Source organism: Phacochoerus africanus, chromosome 7 (genome assembly GCF_016906955.1).
Source record: "Phacochoerus africanus isolate WHEZ1 chromosome 7, ROS_Pafr_v1, whole genome shotgun sequence".
In the NCBI taxonomy this organism is placed as follows: Eukaryota; Metazoa; Chordata; class Mammalia; order Artiodactyla; family Suidae; genus Phacochoerus; species Phacochoerus africanus.
In genome coordinates, this window is record NC_062550.1 from 89,722,446 (window position 1) to 89,741,148 (window position 18,703).

An 18,703-nucleotide genomic window follows, 5' to 3' on the forward strand; every position below is an offset into this window, starting at 1 on the left:
CATTGCGCATAAAGAGAAAAAGGAAAAAACAACATATATTTGTTGATGACCTGGGTCCAAGATGAGAAAGAGAAATGATATTTTTATGTTTTATAGATTTCCTATGACCAAAAATGCGATTTTTCAGCTGTTATTGTCTTGGAGAAGTACTTATTCCCTATGGAGCGAAATATGCTTCCATTCTGATATTATTGAGATGATCTGCTGATTCTAAACCACCCCAGGTCCCAAGCACAGCAGAGAATTATTCAGATGATTGCCTTGATTTCAGGCTGTGCCTAACCTAGGAAAAGTCAACTCTAAGCTATCTCCCTGCAAATCACTCTTGCTTCTGATTTATTCACCAGCTCACTGGTCCCTAATCCACCATTCTATGTCGATGCATAATCGAAACATATTCTTCTCCATTACCATCATAGAATGTCAATTCTGTAATCTGTTTGTAATTAGAACCACTCCAAAAATCTATCCTTTCTTTATCCCCTTTCCTTGTGAACTTTATAGAAGAATAAACATGCCAGTATTATTCTTATCCACCAACAGAAATCAATCTCTACCAAATTCCCTGGTGTAATATGTATTAGCTTGTCATCAAGGACAAAATTTATATTTACTTAAAGATGTATTTCTCCACACAAAGCTTCTCAGATCTGCAGTAAATAAAAATGCATGCCTGTTTAAGCATTAAAAAAATAAAATCATTCTGAGAAATATAATCCACATACACAATGAAAAGTCATGGCATGAATGTAATGTCTGCCAATAGTGATGTGCCTCAAAGAATAATGAGTTCCATTTTGGTGAGCTTGCTTTAAAGTTCATTGACATTATAGCCAATATATTTACTGCTGGCTGGTGAACAAAGCCCTAGCCCCAGGTTTTTGAATAATGGTGCAAAAGAAAGATGTGGCAGAAAGATGCTGTAATTTATTATTTTCTTTTAATTGTGGCAAACTGCCTGGCTAATTTCATTTCTTCTTTTTACATGCTTTGGAGTAATTTAACTTACAAAATTTTAAAAATAAAAGGTTATTTTAATAATTAATGCTGATATGTCAACTTCAAGGCATGCCAGTCCATTTATAAGAAACCCCTTTATGTTTTTAACTCAGATTAGATAAGCTCTTCTTATGGGGTTAACTCTTTGAAGATGCCTATTAAAAAATAGCAGGATATAACAAACGCTATTTTCTTGCAGCCATTTGTATTATTTTTACTTTTTGCTAGAATCATCCATATAGTAGGAATAGGATAAATGCCTACTTAGAGAATAAAGTATTTAACTTGCAACATTTGTATTTTCTCTATTAGAGTTTATATAGTCTGGTAACCGATTTTGTGTTCATTTTTAAATCACAGTTTGAAGCAACTCAAAGCAGGAGAAGTCAGCATAGGATGATAAAAATCCAAATGAAAAGTTTAAAGTTGGATACAAGAGATTATGTATTGTCTACCCTAAGTACTGTGAAATGTAATTAACTATTCAGGAAAAAACAACAAACCAACAACAAACAAAAAGAAAACTAATTAGAAAATGAAAAGATTTCCTAACTACAGGCTTCAGGAAACTGATCATGGAAAGAAAACATTATATTAATGGTAACAATATTCGTTTAAGATATCTTTTTAAAGTGACATTACTACAATTAAAGCAATTAAACTAACGTCAGATTTTTTCTGAATTAAATTAAATAAAAATTTGCCTTCTTTGAATATTTCATAAGCCAATTCTCAAAAGTCTGGTCTTAGAGAATAATGGAATACTGTCCTATCTTATGGCTCATAATTTGCTTTTAGTATTGCTGAAATTTACAGGAGAAGTTAGAAATGTTTGAAAGAATGAGTGTCTACATTTTCTATACAGCCTTCATGTGTTTATCATGCAAAAAAGTATACATTCACTCAGTTTTTATTGAGAGCCCACTATGCTCCAAGAACCACGCCAGAGATATGCAAGGGCCCTGCTCTTACTGATCTAAGTTCTAGATTGGAGGAGAGATAGCAAACAAGTAAACAAATGCACAAAAGTATTACTGATGCTGTTGTGTTTGGTAAATAAATACATAGGTTGCTTTGGTAAAGAACAAAAAACTAGGAGGAGTACCAAGACATATAAAACAAATATTAACAGACTTAAATGGAGAAATTGAAAGCAATACTAGTAAGGAGATTTAATATCCCATTTACATCAACTGATAGATCATCCAGAAAGAAAATCAATACAGACATTAGACTTAAACAACACATTAGGCAAGATAGACTTTAAATTATGTAGAGAACATTCCTTTCAAAGGTAGTAAAATCCAAATTTTCTCAAGTGGACATAGAACATTCTCCAGAATAGATCATATGTTAGGTCACGAAAGAAGTCTCAATAAATTTAAAAAGATTGAAATCGTATCAAGCATCTTCCCCAGCCGCAATGGTATAAAACTAGAAATTAACCACAAGAAACAAATAGAAAAAGGTACAAAAATATAGAGATTAAAAAGCATGCTGCTGAACAACAAATGTGTCATCAAAAAAATCATGGAGAAATTAAAAAGTGTTTAGAGACAAATGAAAACAGAAATACACCATACCAAAATCTGTGGGACATAGAGGGGTGGAGCAAGATGGCTGAGGAGTAAGAAGTCGTGCTCACCCTCTCCCACAAACACATCAAAAAAACACATCTACATGTAAAACGACTCATACAGAAAATCAACTGAATGCTGGCAGAAGAACATAAACCTCCAAAAAGAGCAAGAAACTCTTGAAATAACTGGGTGTAACAAAAGAAAAGAGAGAGAGAAAAGGAATCAGGATGGGACTAGCATCCCCCAGAGGGAGCTGTGAAGGAGAAAAGGAACTCACATCCTGGGAAGCCACCTAACTGATGGAAAGACCAGCCTAGTCGGAGGGACCTTAAAGTCGCCAAGAAAAGCACAGCAGCTGAACTGAGGAGGGCGAATTAGAGTGAGAGCTGCACAGATTATCTGAACCACTGGCCTGGACACCACAGCCTTTGATGCTCAGACAGGGGCTGGGCACTGAAACTCAGGCTCTGGAGGTCAGTCCTGGGGAGAGGACTGGGGCTGGCTGTGTGGGGACAGCCTGAGGGGCTAGGGAACAGTGTGCCATGGGCGGGGAAGCAGCATGCCACAGGCTGAGGAGGGGAACGCCACAGCAGAGGGAACCCAGGAGAAGGTCCAGACCTACAGGAGAGAAAAGATGCCATTGTCGGGGAGGGCGAGAGGAGGAGGGGCAGACGCTGTAGGAAACTCCCTGCACCTGAAAGTATGCCCGCAGGCTCTCAGAGGGCAGGGTGGCTCTGGCATAGGCTACAGGCAGCAAGAAGCCTCTTGCCCATTTAGGGGAGACTGGGCACTTCTTGTGCTGGCTACCAGTGGCGGTGGCCAGGCACCTCTTGTGTGGGCTAAGGGGATCAGGGGCTAAGTGTGACGTGGTGCCTCTGGCACAATCTACAGGTGGCAGGGACAGACATAGTGGTCATCTCAGAGGCCAGAGGGAGGCGTGGCTTTCCACCAATGGGGGCCTGTGAGTGGGCCCCACTTGCGACCCTAGTCACCTCAGGGATTGGCAAAAAAAGAAGAAAAGAGGGCACTGCAACCAAGCGCCATAAGCTGTTGCTCTCACTCCCCTGTGAACACACCTGCTCTGCAGCTGCCACTGCCAAATGCTCTGGGTGACACCCAGACACTTGGTCACTGTCCTATCCCAAGACCCTACAACTAGGAGCAGCTGGTACAGCACATCCTGCTTGGGCTAAGTGGGACAGGGTGCTTCTTATGTGGTCTTCAGGTGGTGGGGGCAAACTGCCACAGTTATCCCTGATTCCAGAGGTGTGCGTGGCCCACTGCCACTGGGGATGCCTGAACAAAAATCACTTAAAATCCCAACCATCTCAGAGGACACCACAGAGAAGGACATTGTGACAGAACACCACCTATTGTTGCTCTTGGTCCCCTGGGAGCACACCACCCTGCTGTTGCCACTGCCAAACACTGTGGGCAGAACCCAGATGCTTGATAACTGTCCCTTCCCAGGAACGTGCAACTCGGAGCAGCTTGTGCAGCACCTCCTGTGGGAGCTAAGCAGGATGAGGTGCTTCTGGCATGGTCTACAGGTGGCAGGGGCAAACCACTGCAGTTATCTCTGGCTCCAGAGATGGTCATGGCCCACTCCCACTAGGGGGCCATGAACAGACACCACTTGCAGCCCCATAACCTCAAAGGCACCACAGAGGACATTGCGATCGAACACCACCTGTTGGTGCTCTCACTCCCCTGGGAATTCATGCACCCTGCTGCTGCTACTGCCAAATGCTCTGGTCACCTTGTAGATCTGCCTAGAGCTCATTACCACTTCCCAGGGCCCTGCAACTAAGAGTAGCTTGTGCCACCTTCCTGCAGGTGCTTGCTGCTGTTGAGAGCCCAACAACCAGGCACTGACTGCTGGCCCTACCCATTGCCTCCTTCTCCCTGAAAACACACTGAGCATCCTTGGAACAACAGCCTGCTCAAACTGAAGAAAGAGACAGCAAATATTCAAACTCCCACACCAAAAATAAATAGTAACCCCCCCAAAAAATACAAAGGGGTATTCTTGCATAGAAATAGACTTACAAGACTACACTTTGGCCTCCCCAAACTCACAGAAAAAGAAAAACACAAGCAAGATGAAGAAGCTCAGAAACCATTTCCAGTTAAAGACACAGGATTATTCACTTAAAGCAGTCAACAATGAAACAGACCTCTGCAGTCTGACAGACATTGAGTTCAATAGGGAGATAGTGAAAATACTGAAGGAATTAAGAGATGATATGAACACTAATGCAGATTCCTTTAGAAAGGAAGTAGAAAATATAAGGAGGAGCCAAGAAAAACTAGAAAATTCATTTGTAGAGATACAAACTGAGCTAAAGGCAATAAAGACAAGATGAATAATGCAGAGGAATGAATTAGTGATGTGGAAGATAGAATAATGGAAATCACCCAATCAGGACAGCAGGCAGAAAACCAAATGAAAAAACATGAAAGCACTATAAGAGACCTATGGGATAATATAAAGCAGGCAGATCTATGCATAATAGGAATTCCAGAAGGAGAAAAAAAAAGAAAAGGGGATTGAAAATATATTTGAAGAAGTTATGGCTGAAAACTTTCCAAATCTAAGGGATACTGATATCTAGATACAGGAAGCACAGAGGGCCCCAAACAAGTTGAACCCAAACAGGCCCACACCAAGACATATTATAATAAAAATGGCAGAAGTTAAAGAGAGGATTCTAAAAGCAGCAAGAGAAAAGCAAAGCGTTGATTATAAGGGAACCCCCATAAGGCTATCAGCTGATTTCTCTACAGAAACACTACAGGCCAGAAGGAGTGGCAAGATATATTTAAAGTGCTGAAAGGAAGGAATTTGCAACCTAGAATATTCTACCCAGCAAGAATGTCATTTAAAATAAGGGGAAATAAAGAATTTCTCCAAAAAACAAAAGCTAAAAGGGTACAGCAATACTAAATCCTTTCTAAAGGAAATACTGAAAGGGCTTCTCTAATTAAAAAAAAAAAAAAAAATTAGGATGGAGGAAACCACAATTGGAAAGCAGTCACTTAAATAAGCCAGCATACAGATCTAAACATGAAGATGTTTTTTTAAAAAAAAAAAAGACATCAAAATCATACAGTGTGGGGAAGGAAAGTAAGAAAATATAGATTCTTTTTTATTTGGATGATGTGTTTGAGCCTATATGACTATCAGGCTAAAGCAAGCAGATATAGGAAGGCATTAACATACTTAGAAAACAGGGCAACCACAAATCAAAACCAAACATTACATTCACAAAAACTGAAAAGAAAAGAACTCAAGCATAAAATAAATGGAAACCATCCAACCCAAAAAAAGAAAAGAAGAAAAGAGAAACATAGAATCAACTGGAAAACAAGGTTTAAAATGGCAATAAATATGTATCTATCAATAATCACCTTAAATGTCAATGGACTAAATGCTCCAATCAAAAGACACAGAGTGGCAAATTGGATAAAAAAGCAAAAACCTTCAATCTGCTGTCTACAAGAAACTCACCTTTGGGTAAAGGACACATATAGATTGAAAGTGAGGGGATGGGAAAAGATATTTCATGCTAATGGACAAGACAGGAAAGCAGGAGTTGCAATTCTCATATCAGACAAAATTAAAAGGAAGGCCATAAAGAAAGACAAGGAAGGACACTTTTTTTTAAAGATTTTTTTAAAAGATCCATTCAAGAAGAGGATATTATAATCATCGATATATATGCCCCTAACATAGGAGCACCCAGATACCTACAACAAATACTAACACATAAAAGGAAAAATTGATGGGAATACAATCATAGTAAGAGACTTTAACACCCCACTCACATCAATGGACAAATCCTCAAGACAGAAAATCAGCAAGGCAACAGAGATCCTAAAGGGCACAATAGAAAAGTTAGACTTAATCAACATTTTCAGGACATTACATCCAAAAAAAAATCAGAATATACATTCTTCTCAAGTGTACATGGAACATTCTCAAGAATTGATCACATACTGGGGCACAAAGATAACCTCAACAGATTTAATAGTATAGAAATTATTTCAAGTATGTTCTCTGACCATGATGGCATGAAACTAGAAATCAACCACAGGAAAAGAAATGAGAAAAAAATTACTACATGGAGACTAAACAACATGCTACTAAAAAACCCATGTGTCAATGAGGAAATCAAGAAGGAAATTAAAAAATACCTCAAGACAAATGATACTGAAAACACAACCACTCAAAATCTATAGGATGCTGCAAAACCAGTGCTCAGAGGCAAATTCATAGCAATACAGGCCTTCCTCACAAAAGAAGAAGAATCTCAAACTGACAACTTAACCCATCACCCAAACGAATTAGAAAAAGAAGAACAAACAAAACCTAAAGTCAACAGAAGGAAGGAAATCATAAAGATCAAAGAGGAAATCAATAAAATAGACATTAAAAAAATACAATAGAAAAAATCAATAAAACCAAGAACTGGTTCTTTGAAAAAAAAAAAACAAAAAAAAAAAATTGACAAACCTCTGGCTAGACTCACCAAGAAGAGGAGAGAAAAAAACCTAAATAAACAAAACAAATGAAAAAGGAGACATCACAACGGATACTACAGAAATACAAAAAACCATGAGAGAATACTATGAACTATTGTATTGACAACCTAGAAGAAATGGACAACTTTCTAGAGACTTACAGCCTGACAAAACTGAATCAAGAAGAAACAGATCAACTGAACAGACTGATCACTAGAAATGAAATTGAATGTGTCACAAAAACACTCCCTACAAATAAAAGTCCAGGAGCAGATGGCTTCACAGGCAAATTCTACCAAACATGCACAGAGGAACTTGTACCCATGCTCCTTAAACTTTTTCAAAAAGTTGAAGAAGAAGGAACACTCCCAAAGACATTCTATGATGCCACCATCACCCTAATTGCAAAACCAGACAAAGATACCACCAAAAAAGAAAACTATAAGCCAATATTTTTGATGAATATAGATGCAAAAACTCTCAACAAACTTTTAGCCAGCCAAATCCAACAACGTATAAAAAAGATCATACACCATGACCAGGTGGGATTCATCCCAGGTTCACAAGGATGGTTCAACATATGCAAATTAATCAATGTCATACACAACATTAACAAAAGAAAAGTCAAAAACCACATGATCCTCTCAATAGATGCAGAAAAGTATATGACAAAGTCCAACATCCCTTCATGATAAAAACTCTTACCTTAACGTAAGAGTCTAGAGGGAACATACCTTAATGTAATAAAATCCATTTATGACAAACCCACAGCAAATATAATACTCAATGGAGAAAAGCTGAAAGCCTTCCCACTAAAATCTGGAACAAGACAAGGATGCCCACTCTCACCACTCTTATTCAACATAGTACTGTAAGTCCTAGCCACAGCAATCAGACAGACAAAAGAAAAAAGGCATGCAAATAGGAAGAGAAGAGGTATAACTGTCACTATATGCAGATGACATGATACTATATATAGAAAACCCTAAGGACTCAACCCAAAAACTACTTAAACTGATCCACAAATTCAGCAAAGTAGCAGGATACAAGATTAACATTCAGAAATCAGTCACATTTTTGTATAATAACAGTGAAATATTAGAAAAGGAATACAAAAATATAATACCTTTTAAAATTGCACCCCCAAAAATCACATATCAGGGAATACACCTGACCAAGGAGGTGAAAGACTTATATGCTGAGCACTATAAAACATTAATCAAGGAAATTAAAGAAGATGTAAAGAAATGGAAAGGTATTCCATGCTCCTGGGGTAGAAAAATTAATATTGTAAAAATGGCCATACTACCCAAAGCAATCTACAGATTCAATGCAATCCCTATCAAATTACCCATGACATTTTTCACAGAACCAGAACAAACAATCCAAAAATTTATATGGAACCACAAAAGACCCAGAATTGCCAAAGCAATTCTGAAGAACAAAAGCCAAGCAGGAGGAATAACTTCCCCAGACTTCAGGCAATAATACAAAGCCACAGTAATCAAGACATTGGGGAACTGGTACCAAAACAGACGTATAGACCAATGGAACAGAATAGTAAACCCGGAAATAAATCCAGACACCAATGGTCAATTAAGCTTTGACAAAAGAGGCAAGAACATAAAACGGGAAAAAGACAGTCTTTTCAGCAAGCATTGCTGGGAAACCTGGACAACTGCATGCAAATCAATGAAACTAGGACACACTCTCACATCACACACAAAAATACTCAAAATGGCTGAAAGACTTAAATATAAGATAAGACACTATCAAACTCCTAGAAGAGAACATAGGCAAAACATTCTCTGACATCAACCTTACAAATGTTTTCTCAGGTCAATCTCCCAAAGCAACAGATATAAAAACAAAAATAAACCCGTGGGACCTCATCAAACTGACAGGCTTTTGCATGGCAAAGGAAACCAAAAAGGAAACAAAAAAGACAACTTACAGAATGGGAGAAAATAGTTTCAAATGATGCAAAGGATAAGGGCTTAATATCTAAAATATACAAGCAACTTATACAACTCAACAGCAAAAAAGCCAACAACCACAGAAATCTGATAAGAAAAAAAATAAATGGAACCCAAGTTAGAAAAGAAGTAAAACTGTCAGTATTTGCAGATGACATAGTACTATATATAGAAAACCCTAGAGGCTCCACCCCAAAACTTTTAGAACTAATAAACTCAGTAAAGTTGTAGGATACAAAATCAACATACAGAAATCGATGCAATTTCTATCAAAATTTCAATGGCATATTCCACAGAACTAGAACAAATAATCCTAAATTTGTATAGAAGCACAGAAGATCCCAAATAGCCAAAACAATCCTGAGAAAGAAGAGCAAAGCTGCAAGTAGCATGCTCCCTGATTTAAAACTATACTACAGGAGTTCCCGTCGTGGCGCAGTGGTTAACGAATCCGACTAGGAACCATGAGGTTGCGGGTTCGGTCCCTGCCCTTGCTCAGTGGGTTAACGATCCGGCGTTGCCGTGAGCTGTGGTGCAGGTTGCAGACGCGGCTCGGATCCTGCGTGGCTGTGGCTCTGGTGTAGGCCAGCAGCTACAGCTCCAATTGGACCCCTAGCCTGGGAACCTCCATATGCCATGGGAGCGGCCCAAAAAATAGCAACAACAACAACAACAAAAAAGACAAAAAGACAAAAAAATAAATAAATAAATAAAACTATACTACAAAGCTATCATAATCAGAACAGTGTGGTATTGGCACAAAAACAGATCAATAGAAAAGAACTGAGAGCTCAAAAATACCCCCCCCACACACACACATATATCAACAATTAATTTACAACATATGGGCAAAAAACATACAACAGAGAAAGAATAGTCTCTTCAATAAATAAAGCTGGGAAAACAGGAAAGCCATACACAAAAGAATGAAACTAGGTCACTGTCTTATACCATATCAAAAGTTAATTCAAAATAGATGAAAGGCTTGAATGTAAGGCATAAAACCATAAAATTCCTAGAAGAAAACATAGGTGGTATCTTCATTGACATCAGTCTTAGTGATGGTTTTGTGGCTCTGACTCCAAAGGCAAAGGAAATAAAAGCAAAAATAAATAAATGGGACTATATTTCACACCAAAGGAAATCATCATCAAAATGAAAAGGTATTGTACTGAATGGGAGAAGATATTTGCAAATTGTATTATCTAACTATGGGTTAGTATCCAAATGCAAAGAACACATAGAACTCAAGAACAATAAAAACACACTGATAATGGAGTTCCCGTCGTGGCTCAGTGGAAATGAATCTGACTAGCATCCATGAGGATGCAGGTTTGATCCCTGGGCTTGCTCAGTGGGTTAAGGATCTGGCATTGCCACGAGCTGTGGTCTAGTTTGCAGACGTGGCTGAGATCCCGTGTTGCTGTGGCTGTGGCATAGGCCAGTGGCTACAGCTCTGATTCAACCCCTAGCCTGGGAACTTCCATATGCCACAGGTACAGTCCTAGAAAAACAAACAAACAAACAAAAAACCCAAAACAAAAAACACTGATAGAAAATGGGTAAAGGATCTGAATATACATTTTCCAAAGACATAGAATGGCTAACTGGTACTTGAAAATATGTTTAATATCACTAATTATTAGGGAAATACAAATACAAATCCTTACAGATGTAAGGTGAGATATCACCTTACATCTGTAAGGATGGCTATTATCAAAAAGACAAGATATAACAAATGTTGGAGAGTATGTAGAGAAAAGGGAACTCATACACTGTTGATGGGACTGTAAATTTGTTTAGCCAGTATGGAAAACAGTATGGTGATCCCTCAAAAAAGTAAGTATGATAGTACCAACTATTCCACTTCTGGGTATTTATCCAAAAACATGAAAATACTAATTGGAAAACATATGCACTCCTGTGTTAATTGCAGCATTATTTACAACAGCCAAGATGTGGAATCAACCTAAGTATTCACTGATGAATGGATGGATAAGGATCATGTGGTATATGCACACAATGGAATACTACATGTAACCATAAAAATGAATCAAATATTGCCTTTTTTTTTTAAGGGCTGCACCTGCAGCATCTGAAAGTTCCAAGGCTAGGGGTTGACTTGGAGCTGCAGCTGCTGGCCTATTCCACAGCAACACCAGATCCATGCCGCATCTGTGACCTGCTCCACAGCTGAGCCACGCCAGGGATTGAACCCTCGTCCTCCTGGCTACTAGTTGGGTTCTTAACCCCCTGAGCCACAACAGGGATTCCAAAATCTTGCCATTTGTGGCAACATGAATGGACCTTGAAGGTATTATAAGTGAAATAAATCCGATGGGGGAAGACAGGTACTGAATGATATCACTCGTGTGGAATCTAAAAGAAAAACCCCAAAACAAACACAATAAAAGGAAAATAATCTCATAGATACAGAGATCAAATTACTGGTTACCAGAGGGGAATGGGGGTGGGGATGGGCAAAATGGGTGAAGGAAGTCAAGTATGTGATGATGGATAGTTAGTAGACCCGTGATGATCATTCTATAGCGTTTACGGATGTCAAACTGTAATGCTGTACATGTGAAACATATAATAAAGCAAAACAATACATGTAGGGAAATAGCAGAATAAAGTACTGAATGAGTTTAAAATGTTTGCTTCTTGGAGTTCCCCTCGTGGAGCAGTGGTTAATGAATCCGACTAGGAACCATGAGGTTGCGGGTTCGGTCCCTGCCCTTGCTCAGTGGGTTAATGATCCAGCGTTGCCGTGAGCTGTGGTGTAGGTTGCAGACGCGGCTCAGATCCCACGTTGCTGTGGCACTGGCGTAGGCCGGCAGCTACAGCTCCGATTAGACCCCTAGCCTGGGAACCTCCATATGCCGCGGGAGCGGCCCAAGAAATAGCAAAAAGACAAAAATAAATAAATAAATAAAATGTTTGCTTCTCTGAAGAACTTGAAGTGAGGTGAGACATGGGATAGAGAAAAGTAGCTTTTGTTTTGAGTTCCGCAAAAATAATTGACTTTTTAAAATTATGTGTATATAGTACAGTCATAAAATTAAATTGAAGTAAAGTAAGCTATCATATTTTTAAAAAGAATCAATGGATAGGGCCCTATTTAGATTTAATGCTCAAGGAAGACCTCTTTAAGTTAGTGGCATTTAAGATGAGACTTGGAGGATAAGAAGCTGGTCATTTGAAGAATAATCCAGATGGAAGGAGAACCGAGTAAATTGGCTGGAGACAGCTCTGGGCTGTGTTCTAGGCACCAGCAGAAGGCTACGTGGCCAGAGAATGGGCATTGAGGTGTGTGGCACAAGTGAGGTTGAAGAGCTAGTGCAGGGCCCACCCATGTGTGCAGAGCTCTGCAAGCAGGGTTAAGAATTAGGATGTAATTATTTTATGCTAAGAGCACTAGGAAGCTACTGTGGTCTTTTGCAGGGGTGGGGAGTGGCATAAATGAATTTAAGCTTGACATGATTACTCTGGCTACTTTGCAGAGAATGACCTGAATAGCAAGGGAAATCTCTTCCACCACAGGAGGTTGCAGCAAGAAGACGAACATATATGGGCCAGGAAGAGGGCTCTCATAAATCTGCTGGTGCCTTGATCTTGGACTTCCAGCCTCCAAAACTGTAAGAAATAAATTTCTGTTGTTTACAAGACAAAAAGCGGGGGTGGGGTGGGGGGAGGAAGAGAGAAGTTAGAGATGCCATAGTGTCCAGGTGGATGGAAATTTGGGCTTGCCTTGGACTGAGGCCAATGGAGCTGGAGAGAAATAATAAATGCAATACCTTTAAAGCACAATTGACAGGACTTACATCAAAGGCTTGAATGTGAATAGTAAGAGAAGGAACCAAAGGCAGTCCCAGGTTTCAGACTCCTTACCTACAATGGGGAAAGACAAAGTTCTCCTCTCCATTTAAGTTACATGACATTTGAATTTGATGAATGGGAATCCCTCAAACTGAAGTATGGACAATTTCAGAAGAAATATTATGGACATTCATATATTATACTATGAAGAACAATAGTGCTATACATTTTTAACTATCCGGGCATCTGTCCTCAGTTCCACAATTTTCTTTGTTATTTGGCAAATTAATATATTTGCATGAACGTTTATTTTTATGTAAAATTGCAGTAATTATGTCAAACTTACCAAACTGTTATGAAATGCCTACAATAGCACTTATGAAAGTATAACATGGAGTATTAGGAGAGAAATAAGCTTTATTAACTATTTCAATATGGTTTACCTAGCTTCTGAATATGGGCTTTCTATTATGTCACCATATAAAGGAAGTTTTTCCATCACTGGCCATCAGGTGTTCATATTCACTTTTTCTACCAGGAGATGGTCTCTTAATGCCTCGCATTCCAGAAGACAGCATTCATTGACACCACAATGATCGAAATTAGCTGCTTTTTTTTTTTTTTTTTGGTCTGGTAAAAAAATTTTGAGAAATCCTCTAAAAAATTCTATTATGTAAAATAACATTATATTTATATGAATAAAAAGTTTTACATTAGAATGTGCAAAAGTACACTTTAAAAAATTAGTGTATTATATTTTTTCTAGGCAGGAATTTTTTTCTTTGACTTTATTCTGGACGTATGATATTTAATGAACCGTCTTGCTAATATTTTAAAGCTCACCTGATTTTCAGTCTACTGACATTTTACTACTACAAAGTAAAAATAGAAACTGAAATAGAAAGCCTCTCTGAAAGCCACAAATTATGAGCATCTGAATGAAACATTGTGTGTCTGCATATATGTGTGATCCAGGCACAGCAGAGTGCATAATTTCAAGAGGGAGAGGTCTTAAAGGGAACATAATTCTATGTTGGACCAAGTCTTTATGAATATAACCCCATTAACTAATTATACTGTGTGCCGAAACACATTACTGAAATCTATTATGCGAAATAAAACTTAGTATTGAAGCATAATTTCCACATACTGTGGAGAGTTAATTATTAAATATATTATCCATTGCACAAAAAGCAGTGGGATAATGATGTTTTTGTAGGGCCCAAGTGTGAGTGACAGAAAACAAATGTCATCATCAGCATATTTCACACTGATGGAATCATTTTATTAGACTTTACTTCTGTAGCATACCTTTTAAAAAAATACAGAAACTAATACATTCTCATTGTGTAACATTGAAAAAAATAAGGAAATATCGCCAGGAATCCCTGTCCTTACCCTCCCAACCCAGTGTTAAAATTTTGTGGGTTTTTAAAAGATATTTTATATGCATTGCTCCTGTACTTAAAATGTATAACTATAATTTAATTTTAATAATAAATGAAATTTAATTTAATAATAAAATACATTTATTTTTAACAAATTCATAATTTCATTAAATTGCTATTTATTTTTACAAGTTAAAACTAAAGTTGATCCTTGAACAGCCAGGGAGTTAGGGATGCTAATGCTCTGTGCAGCTGAAAATCTAGGTTTAACTTATGGTCCGCCATTCATATCCATGGTTCCACATCCATGGATTCAACCAACTGCAGATTGTATGGTATTATAGTATTTACTATTGAAAAAAAGAGTGGACCCATATAGTTCAAACCCATGTCACTCAAGGGTCAGCCATACAGGAGCAATACATATAGGGCATATCTTTTCTAATCTGCTTCCCTCACTTTGCAGTGTATTGAGGAAATTTCCCCGTGTTATATAACATTCTTTTAATTATGACTTTATTTGGTATAGAATGTCCTCAGAAGTTCTCTTGGAATTTCATTAAATTTATTGATTTATGTGTATGCAATTGATATCTTCATAAGGAACATTATTTCCATCCAGGCAGACAGTATTTTCTTCTTTATTTAAACATGTTTTGAAAATCTCAATAGCATCTTATTCTTTGTTTCACACAGGCCATGCATATTGCCTGTTCACGTCATTGCTAGGGTTTTTCCATGCTCTGTGGATGAGAACTCTTACTCTATTCTGATTTCTAAATTGCTTATTGATGGTGGAAAGGAAAATCTATTCATTTGTCTGTTTATTTTGTCAGCAGCCACATTATTAAATTTGCTTACTAGTTGACTCTCAAGTTTTCTTGGTGTAAGAAAGTAACAAACTATTACTATTAATAGTAATAAACTATTCTACTTTTTAAAGATATGTGTATCTCATACACTTTTCTTATACATTAGCAACACTTCCTAGAATAATGCTAAATTATAGCTATGGTAGCAAGTGTCCTTGGTATTGGGATTAATAATAATTTTGCTGTTGTTTCATTTTAGATATGATGTTTTCTAGCTATCTTTGCACAGCTTTTTTTCTTATTAAAGAAATTTCTTTCTACACCTACTTATAAGCATTTGTATATTTAAATCAAGAAGAGTTATTAGATGTTATCGAAAAATCAGAATTTTTCTGGATGCTCATGTGCTATCTTGCCTATTATCTATAATAATAATAAGAATAAAAGTAGCCAAAATATATTCAAAGTTAGTACTTACCAGGTACTGAGCTAAGCATTCTGTAAACTATTCCATCTATGGTTACCAAAGGGGAAAGGGGGGATAAATTAGGGTTGTGGGACTAACAAATATAAGCAACTATACATAAAATAGATAGGCAACAAAAAATTACTATATAGGACAGGGAAATACATTCATTATTTTATAATAAGATATAATGGAAAATAACCTGAAAAAAATATATAACTAGACCAGCTTGCCATACACCTGAAACTAACTCAATATTGTAAATCAACTATATGTCAATAAAAACTATTTCATTTAATCCTTTTAACAACTCTATATGGTATATACTATTATTATCTCCAAGTAATGTTGATTGTACCCACATTATAGACCTAAGTTTCTAGTACTGAAGTATGCTTACATGGGGGGATAAACCATACTTGCTTGTAGTGAATTACTTGCTTATTATATTGCTCGATTCTATTTACTAGTATATTATCTAGGATTATCTATTTACTAGTATATTATCTAGGATTTTTACATCAACAGCAATACAGACATTTGTGAATAGCATTACAGGCATTTAATTCTAATCACAATACTATGAGGGAAATATAATAATCTCCAGTTTCCAGGTGAGGAAATAGGCAAAATGAGAGCATATAGAGGTAAAAAAATTTTCCAAAGTTGCCTAGCTAGTAAATGATGAAGCTGAGGTTTGAAACCAAGTAGCAGAAAAAAGAAAAGAAAAAGGATACCAAAAAAAAAAAAAAAAGGCTCAGTATTAGGGATTGCATGTTTGTGTTCCCATAAAATTCTTATGTTGAAACCCTAATCCCCAACTTGATGGTATTTGAGATGAGGCTTTTGGGAGGTAATTAGAACAGGAGGGTGGGGCCCTCATGGTGCGATCTTAGAAAGTATCCCTTACAGAGAAGGGAGGGGAAGAATACTGTAACAGGAAAAAGAATACGTGGTTCCCGTGAAATCTACAAGTGTAAATCTACAAGTGTATATTACTAAGCGTCCCTAATAATCAGATATCCAAATGAAACCAAAAATAAGATAATATTGGTCATTATCAAAATTTCAGAATACTTAAAAATTGATGGCACCCATACCTACAAAGGTATGTAAAAAACAGGCACATATTTTCAGACAACAGTATTAGAGTATCTACTAATTTTTTTTAAATCAAGCTTTATACATATTTTTCCTACAGAAATACTTCCACATTTACATTTAAATACATAGAAGAACATTCATTGCAGTATTGTTTGTACTAACACCAAAATGGAAATAACAGAAAGGTTTACCTCTATGAAAATGGTTAAAAATATAAGAAAATCATTTAAATGAATTACTGAAATGCAGCTATGAAAAGGAAAGAATAGAATAAAAGAGAGAGAAAATAATATTTCTGATTTGAAAAGATGATTAAGATAATTGATAATATAAAAATCAAGTTGCAGAGCAATTATATAATTTTCAGATAATGAATTAGATTATTTAGAGAAGAGCATCAAAGAAATATGCATTTAACTTTTCAAAGTAGTTACCTTTGGGAGTGATATTTTCTTTTTATGATATTAGTTCCATAATGTTTGCAATTTATATAGCCCTACAATATTTGGAATCTGAAAAAGTATATGATGGTATTAAAAAATAACAATACAACTGATTTCTGAGTCTTCTTTGATAATCTTTTCTAGTATTTTAGTCATTCCTGAAAAGAGCCTTTTCTTTTTCACTGTCTTATAGTAAGCATGCAAGCTCTTTGTTTGGTTGTCTTTGTTGTTGTTTTGCTTTTTAGGGCAGCACCCACAGCATATGGAGGTTCCCAGTCCAGAGGTCCAGTCAGAGCCACAGCTGCCAGCCACAGCCACAGCCACAGCAACGCTGGATCGAAGCCGCAGCTGTGACCTACACCACAGCTCATGGCAACACCAGATCCTTAACCCACTGAGCAAAGCCAGGGATCAAACCTGCAACCTCATGGTTCCTAGTCGGGTTCGTTTCTGCTGTGCCATGACGGGAACTCCCACTCTTGGTTATTTTATGGAGTTCAGATGAGAATAATTGACTGTATTCTCATTGATGTTTGAAAACAATTATATCAAAACTCCTTTACCCTTTCCTTTTGGATATTTAGTATTTCATGATTTCAAAGAAAGGTGACAAGGGAACTTATTTTAAGAAACTGTAAGATTGAAGCTAATGCACTTATTTTGGATATTAAATTGTATCTTTACTCAAGTATGGTCTAGAACAGGAGATACCTCAAGAAATAATCTGAATTTCCCCATTAATGAGTTTTGCTCTTTGAACCATGTTGGCCCAAATCTAACTGTAAATGTGGATATAGCAGTAAAATTTCTTCCTCAGGCAAAATCCCATTTTAAGTCTTTAAGGGCAGGAGTTACAATATATAACTTGAAATGTGTACCTTATAGATACTTTCAAAAATAAACAAGAGCAAATAAAAAGAACTTATATTACAGATCATATGTAATATATGTCCCATGTACAAATATATCATTATAGAGCTTATGTGTGTACTTCCTAAATGCATTACCCTGATGGTTCTATTTTGGGAATATTGTCATGTTTTAGAAATTCTCTAGTGGACCAAGAAATTGGTTGGATTGCCAATGTATTTTTTTTCCCTCATTGTAAAAATTTGGTCATCCTTATTCATAAATAACTGCTGCTAGACTTCAAATTTAAATATTGATGAGAGGGGAAATTCAAAATATGTCCTGGTGTGGAAGGAAACACAAACTCTTGCTTGATTTGTCTCATGGGAATCTAGGAAGCACTTTCTTTCACCTTGTTTTCTCATCTAATTTGTACAGATACAAGCTTCATTAATATTTAAACCTAAGTATTAAAAGAAACAAAATTCCATACACAAAGCCTTTGATGTGAGATGTTTCTTTTTGGATCTGTGCTTGCCAGTCTCCTTGTCAGCACCATAGCTTGACAAAACCATCAATTCTGATTGGAAATATTCAACTGGAACTCAACCTAGGCCTTCAGGGGACTGTGTGATACAAACATTGGGTAACAACTCAGAACTCAGCCATTCTAAAGAGAGACTTGGGAGTATCTTGGGTTCAAATCATGAAGAATAGTTTAGATTCTGAGTGCTTCTTAGAAG